This window comes from Rhinopithecus bieti, unplaced genomic scaffold (assembly GCF_001698545.2).
Source record: "Rhinopithecus bieti isolate Rb0 unplaced genomic scaffold, ASM169854v2 scaffold_19355, whole genome shotgun sequence".
NCBI classification, from domain to species: domain Eukaryota; kingdom Metazoa; phylum Chordata; class Mammalia; order Primates; family Cercopithecidae; genus Rhinopithecus; species Rhinopithecus bieti.
The window spans coordinates 74,402-82,030 of record NW_016809398.1 but is presented as its reverse complement, the minus strand read 5'-3'; the positions used below and the strand labels follow the sequence as shown (position 1 = coordinate 82,030).

Genomic DNA, 7,629 nt, shown 5'->3' with positions numbered 1-7,629 from the left:
AGTAGCTGGGACAACAGGCTCATGCCACCACACCTGGCTAATTTTTGTATTTTTGGTAGAGATGGGGTTTCACCATGTTAGCCAGACTAGTCTCAAACTCCTGACCTCAGGTGATCTGCCCACCTCAGCCTCCCAAAGTGCTGGGATTACAGGCATGAGCCACTGCACCCGGCCACATAACAATTCAACCCCATGGCCGGGCGCGGTGGCTCAAGCCTGTAATCCTAGCACTTTGGGAGGCCGAGACGGGCGGATCACGAGGTCAGGAGATTGAGAACATCCTGGCTAACATGGTGAAACCCCGTCTCTACTAAAATACAAAACTAGCCAGGCGAGGTGGCAGGCGCCTGTAGTCCCAGCTACTTGGGAGGCTGAGGCAGGAGAATGGCGTAAACCTGGGAGGCGGAGCTTGCAGTGAGCTGAGATCAGCCCTGGTGACAGAGCGAGACTCCGCCTCAAAAAAAAAAAAAAAAAAAAAAAATTCAACCCCACATACACAGATCCCGAACACTCCACCACCCTACAAAAGATACAAACTCATGTTACAAAAAATGAGGATGACAAGGCACAAGGATCCTTCTGGACTGGTGAAACCATGCCCCTGAGAGTTAAAGACACCAATGACTAACAGAAATTCTTGAGTCTGCAGGATCCCAGACAAGAAAAGAAACAACTCACTGGCACGCCCTCCACTTGTAAGACACGTAACACAACGGGCTAAAATTGGTTGGAATCAATATAGCTGATTGGAGTTTGTGTAGAACAAGTTTAAATTTCTAGCACATGCTTCATATTAACTTCCCCCAAATTTGCACATGGGACCCACGAGGAGGCATGAAGAGATAATTGCACAGGCCTGAAGACTTTCCAGACCACCCCTTTCCTCATATCAACCACCTGCTACTCCCAGAATCCACTCCCTAAAGCTTTTCTAATAAAGGTACTACCTTAAAGCCAGCACAGAGAGACAGATTTGAGCTGAGCCTGTCTCCTTGTGAGTCGACTTGCAATAACAAGAAAGCCAATTCCACGCACTTGGGTTTTTGAGAAAATACTCAAATTTTTGAGAAAATACTCAAGAACCCAGTGGCTTGATTCTCATCTGGCTCTATCTCTCACAGCCAGGAGACTCCCTTCACTGGGTTTTGAGAAAACTTTCTGAAAAACCCAGTGTCACAGTATAGGCTTCTGGCACATTGGACAGCAAGCCCCTTTTGCTTAATAACACTGGGACAAATACTGATGTTTTTCAAAGTTCCTGCAGTCTCACAGTTTTTGTAAATGTAAGAAGTAAAATACTTGGGCAATGGCATTGGCAAGTAGAAATACATGGGAAGGCACTTGAGAAAAGAGCAAGACAAACAGATAAACAAGTGTGTGAAAACAATGGTCTCAGCTCAGCTAGTTCAATATCTGAATGGGAGAATCTCATCAGGAGAAATGATGATAGAGAGATTTTGAAGACGCACTGATAGGGTAACTTACTAGACTTAGCTTGGATTCGATGTCATCAGTAAAGTGAACTGTTACAAATCTCAGGCAAGTTAGCCACATGGTAGAAATGGTAACTGCAAGGTGGGGCACAGTGGCTCATGCCTGTAATCCCAGCACTTTGGGAGGAGAAGGCAGGTGGATCACCTGAGGTTGGGAGTTCAGGACCAGCCTGACCAACATGGAGAAACCCTATCTCTACTAAAAATTCAAAAATTAGCTGGGCGTGGTGGCAGGTGCCTGTAATCCCAGCTGGTTGGGAGGCTGAGGCAGAACTGCTTGAACCCAGGAGGCGGAGGTTGCGGTGAGCCAAGATTGCGCCATTGCACTCCAGCCTAGGCAATAAGAGCAAAACTCCGTCTCAAAAAAAAAGAAAAGAAAAGAAAAAAAGAAATGGTTGGCAACTGCAAACAAAGAATAGATAAGGCCATGCTAAGCAGCATGGAAATATGAAGCAAATGGCAAAAGCAGTGTGAAAAACCATCATTGATTCTGATGCAGATGACACAAAAACACCCACTTATCACTATAGCCAAGAACTATGGAAACTTCCATTCTGCAAGACAATGGCCCATTGAGGGGAGTCTGCTGGCTATGAGAAATACAGCCAGATGAGAATCAAGCCTCATTTTCACTCCAATGTGTATTAACTTGATGTTACCAGGCATTAACCCATTTATGCCTAGGGTTCCATTATTGGAACACTAAGCATGTGGGAGTTATTTATATCCTACTGCTCAAGGTAATCACCAAGGTCTGATTTTTTTTTTTTTTTTTTTTTTTGAGACGGAGTTTCACTCTTGTTGCCCACCCAGGCTAGAGTGCAATGGCATGGTCTCGGCTTACTGCAACCTCCACCTCCTGGGTTCAAGCTATTCTCCTGCCTCAGACTTTCAAGTAGCTGGGATTGCAGGCACCTGCCACCAGGCCCAGCTAATTTTTGTATTTTTAGTAGAGACGGGGTTTCACCATGTTGGCCAGGCTGGTCTTGAACTCCTGACCTCTGGGATCTGCCTGCCTCAGCGTCCTAAAGTTCTGGGATTACAGGTGTAAGCCACTGTTCCCGGCCTAAGGTCTGATTTTTCACCAAAAAAAAAAAATTGCAACCTCCAGGATAAATGGGTTTTTCAAGGGAGCTAAAAGATCTCGAACTCATTCAAATAAAACAGGAAAATCTAAGACAGAAAATCCAAATAAGCTCACTTAGAAATAAAGTAAGCTCAATCAGAAATGAAACGGGAGATATTACAACCAATACCACAGAAACACAAAAGATCATTCAAAGCTACTACGAACACCTTTATGAGCACCAACCAGAAAACCTAGAGGAGACAGATGCATTCCTGGAAATATACGACCCTCCCAGAGTAAACCAGGAAGAAATAGAAACTCTGAACAGACCAATGACAAGCAGCGAGACTGAAATGGTAATAAAAAAAAAAACTGCCAACAAAAAAAAACTCCAGGACCAGGTGGATTCACAGCTGAATTCTACCAGACATTCAAAGAATTGGTTCGTGCCAGGCACGGTGGCTCACGCCTGTAATCCCAGCACTTTGGGAGGCCGAGGAGGGCGATCGCGAGGTCAGGAGACCATCCTGGCTAACATGGTGAAACCCCGTCTCTACTTAAAAAAAAAAAAAAAAAAAAAAGAAATACAATGAGCCGGGCGTGGTGGCGGGCACCTGTAGTCCCAGCTACTCGGGAGGCTGAGGCAGGAGAATGGTGTGAACCTGGGAGGCGGAGCTTGCAGTGAGCTGAGATCGCGCCACTGCACTCCAGCCTGGGTGACAGAGTGAGACTCCATTTCAAGAAAAAAAAAAAAGAATTGGTACCAATCCTACTGAAACTATTACAAAAGATAAAGAGGGAATCCTCTGTAAATCATTCTATGAAGCCAGTATCACCCTAATACCTGAAACCAGAAAGGATATAACCAAAAAAAAAAAAAAAGGAAAGAAAACTACAGACCAATATCCCTGATGAACGCAGATGTAAAAATCCTCAGCCGGGCACAAATTTTTGTATTTCTTGANCTACAGACCAATATCCCTGATGAACGCAGATGTAAAATCCTCAGCCGGGCACAAATTTTTGTATTTCTTGACCTCGTGATCCGCCCGCCTTGGTCTCCCAAAGTGCTAGGATGCCACTGCGCCCGGCCCCATTTTCACTTTTTTTTTTTTTTTTTTGAGAGGGACTCTTGCTCTGTAGCCCAGGCTGGAGTGCAGTGGCGTGATTTTGGCTCACTGCAACCTTTGCCTCCTGGGTTCAAGCGATTCTCCTGCCTCAGCCTCCCAAGTAGCTGGGACTACAGGTGTGCAACACCACGTCCGGCTAAATTTTTTTTGTATTTTTAGTAGAGACAGGGTTTCACCGTGCTGGCCAGGATGGTCTCGATCTCCTGACCTCGTGATCTGCCCACCTTGGCCTCCCAAAGTGCTGGGATTACAGGCGTGAGCCACTGCGCCCGGCCCTGACTTTCACTTTTATTCAACATAGTTTTGGAAGTCCTAGCCAGAGCAGTCAGACAAGAGAAAAGAAAGAAAGGGCACCCAAATCAGTAAAGAGGAAGTCAAACTGCTGCTGCCGCTGCTGATGCATAATCATATACCTAGAAAACCCTAAAGACTCATCCCAAAAGCTCCTAGATCTGATAAATGAATTCAGTAAAGTTTCTGGATACAAAATCAATGAACACAAATCAGTGGCACTGCTACACACCAACAGCGACCAAGCTGAGAATCAAATCAAGAACTTAACCCCTTTTACAATAGCTCCAAAAAAATAATTACTTAGGCATATATCTAACCACTGACGTGAAAGACCTCTACAAGGAAAACTACAAGATACTGCTAAAAGAAATCATAGATGACACAAACAAATGAAAACACATCCCATGCCATGGATGCGTAAAATCGGTATTGTGAAAATGACCTTACTGCCAAAAGCAATCTACAAATTCAATGCAATTCCCATCAAAATACCATCATCATTCTTCACCGAACTAGGAGAAACAATCCTAAAATTCATATGAAAAAAAAAAAGAGCCCACAGAGCAAAGCAAGATTAAGCAAAAAGAACAACATCTGGGGGCATCATATTACCCGGCTTCACACTATACTATCCAGCCATAGTCACCAAAACAGCACAGCACTGGTGTCAAAACAGGCATATAGACCAACGGAACATAACAGAGAATCCAGAAAAAACCCAAATATTTACAGCCAACTGATCTTCGACAAAACAAACAAAAACATAAACTGGGGAAAAGACACCCTATTCAACAAATGGTGCTGGGATCATTGGTAAGCCACATGCAGAAGAACGAAATTGGATCCTCATCTCTCACCTCATACAAAAATCAACTCAAGATGAATCAAAGACTTAAATCTAACCTCAAACCATAAAAATTCTAGAAGATAATACCCAAAAAATTCTTCTAGGCATTGGGTTAGACAAAGATTTCATGACCAAGAACCCAAAAGAAAATGCAACAAAAATAAAGATAAATAGATGGGACTTAATTAAATGAAAAACCTTGTGCACAGCAAAAGAAATAATCAGCAGAGTAAACAATCCACAGAGTTGCAGAGAAAATCTTCACGAACTATGCATCCAACAAAGGACTAATATCTAGAATCTACAAGAAACTGAAATCAGCAAGAAAATAATAATAATAATCCCATCAAAAAGTGGGCTAAGGACATGAACAGACGATACTCAAAAGAAGATACACAAACGGCCAGTAAACATATGAAAAAATGCTCCACATCACTAATTATCAGGGAAATGCAAATCAAAACCACAATATGATACAACCTTACTCCTGTAGCAATGGCCATAATTCAAAAATCAAAAAATGCTGGGCAACTCACGTCTGTAATCCCAGCACTTTGGGAGGCTGAAGTGAGCAGATCACGAGGTCAGGAGATCAAGACCATCCTGGCTAATATGGTGAAACCCTGTCTCTACGAAAAATACAAAAAATTAGCCGGGTGTGGTGGCAGGCGCCTGTAGTCCCAGCTACTCGGGAGGCTGAGACAGGAGAATCGCTTGAACCCGGGAGGTGGAGGTTGCAGTGAGCCGAGATTGCGCCACTGCACTCTATCCTGGGTGACAGAGCAAGACTCTGTCTCAAAACAATAATAAAGAATAAATTAAAAAATAACAGATGTGGCCGGGCGCAGTGGCTCACGCCTGTAATCCCAGCACTTTGGGAGGCCAACACGGGCGGATCACGAGGTAAGAAGATCGAGACCATCCTGGCTAACACGGTGAAACCCTGTCTCTACTAAAAATACAAAAAATAAGCCGGGTGCGGTGGCAGGCGCCTGTAGTCCCAGCTACACGGGAGGCTGAGGCAGGAGAACGGCGTGAACCTGGGAGGCGGAGCTTGCAGTGAGCGGAGATCGTGCCACCGCACTCCAGCCTGGGCGACAAGAGTGAGACTCCATCTCAATAAAAATAAATTAATTAAAAAATAAATAAATAGCAGATGCTGGTGTGGATGTGAAAAGCGAACACTTTTAACACAGCTGGTGGGAATGTAAACTAGTATAACCACTATGGAAAACGGCATGGAAATTCCTTAAAGAACTAAAAGTAGATCTTCCATTTGATCTAGTAATCTCACCACAGGGTATCTACCCAGAGGAAAAGATGTCATTATATGAAAAAGACACTTGCACATGCATATTTATAGCAGCAGAATTCACAACTGCAAAAATATGGAACCACCACAAATGCCCATCAATCAGGTGGATAAAGAAAATGTAATAATAATAATAATGGCATTCCAAGCAACCTGGATGAAGCTGGAAACCATTCTTTTTTTTTTTTTTTTTTTTTTGAGATGGAGTCTCACTCTGTCGCGCAGGCTGAAGTGCAGTGGCACGATCTCAGCTCACCGCAAGTTCCACCTCCCAGGTTCATGCCATTCTCCTGCCTCAGCCTCCCAAGTAGCTGGGACTACAGGTGCCAGCCACCACACCCAGCTAATTTTTTGTATTTTTAGTAGAGACGGGGTTTCAGCATGTTAGCCAGGATGGTCTCAATCCCTTGAGCTTGTGATCCGCTTGCCTCGGCCTTCCAAAGTGCTGGGATTACAGGCGTGAGCCACTGTGCCCGGCCAGTTATTCTAAGTGAAGTAACTCAGGAATGGAAAACCAAACATCGTATGTTCTCACTTATAAGTGGGAGCTAAGCTATGACGACACAAAAGCACAAGAATGATATAATGAACTTTGGGGACTCAAGGGGGAGGGCGATGAGGGATAAGAGACTGCACATTGGGTACAGTGTACATCGCTCAGGTGACAGGCGCACCAAAATTTAGGAAATCACCACTGAAGAATTTATCCATATAACCAAATACCGCCTGTTCCCCAAAAACCTATTGGAATAAAAAATAAATACATAATTTTTTTTCAAAACCACACAGGCTGGGCATGGTGGCACACACCTGTAATCCCAGCACTTTGGGAGGCCAAGATGGGTGGACTGTCTGAGCTCAGGAGTTTGAGACCAGCCTGGGCAACATGGTGAGACCCCATCTCTACTAAAAATACAAAAAATTAGCCAGGCATGGTGGCACAAGGCCAGTAGTCCCAACTGCTCATGACACTGAGGCAGAAAAATCACTTGAATCCAGGAGGTGAAGGTTGCAGTACGCTGAGATCGCACCACTGCACTCCAGTCTGGGCAACAGAACGAGGATGCCTCCAAGAAAATAAAAAACAAAAATAAATAAAAAACAGAAAAATCCCTTATTTCTTTAGCATTTTAAAATGTACTAAACACATTTCTTAAATATAATGCATAGTTAATTACCTATCATACCTATTATTACTAATCTTACCAATCTTTACCAACGAAAAATTCTATAAAACTTGTTTTAAAACAATACTCCCCAACAGGCTGTATTTCCATCATTATTTTTAAGTCAACAAAAGATAAGATCTTTGGTAAGATAAAGGCAACCATCTCTTAAACTGAAAAGTACACAGGACATAGCTAACTGGTCTATACCACTCACAGTTTAGCAGAAAACAGCTGAAAATTACTCTCCAGACAAGACATAAAAGATCAAGAAATCCTAAAAATGTTTTTTAAAAAACGGGGTGAAACCCCACCTCA

The 7,629-nt window shown here is 43.5% G+C and overlaps 1 protein-coding gene across 22 annotated transcripts in view; it reads right to left on the bottom strand.

Annotated features, from left to right (window-relative positions):
- WDR20 (WD repeat domain 20) overlaps positions 1 to 7,629 on the bottom strand; it is a 91,783-nt gene that overhangs the window by 47,727 nt on the left and 36,427 nt on the right. The gene's annotated exons all lie outside the window — the stretch shown is intronic.